Raw genomic sequence first — 313 nt, 5'->3', positions numbered from 1 at the left:
CCTAAACCCTAAAACCCTAAACCCTAAAACCCTAAACCGCCGCTAAACCCTAAACCCTAAACCCTCAGTCCTAAACCCTAAACCACCGGGGTAAACCCTAAACCCTAAACCCTCGCTTGAAAACCCTAAAACCCCCATCAAACCCTAAACCCTAAACCCTCACCCACAAGTAACCCCCCCCCAAAACCCTAAACCCTAAACCCTAAACCCTAAAAATTTGCGGTTTTTGGTTTCTCCGTTTCCTCAGCATTTACACAAGCGCATGCAATGATTTGTATTATAAAAACAAATAAATAAATATATAAATATATAT

This window comes from Eimeria mitis, genomic scaffold (genome assembly GCF_000499745.2).
Source record: "Eimeria mitis Houghton genomic scaffold, Emh_scaff2418, whole genome shotgun sequence".
Taxonomy (NCBI): Eukaryota; Apicomplexa; class Conoidasida; order Eucoccidiorida; family Eimeriidae; genus Eimeria; species Eimeria mitis.
The sequence above is the reverse complement of the archived record's forward strand: the minus strand, read 5'-3'. Positions refer to the sequence as shown.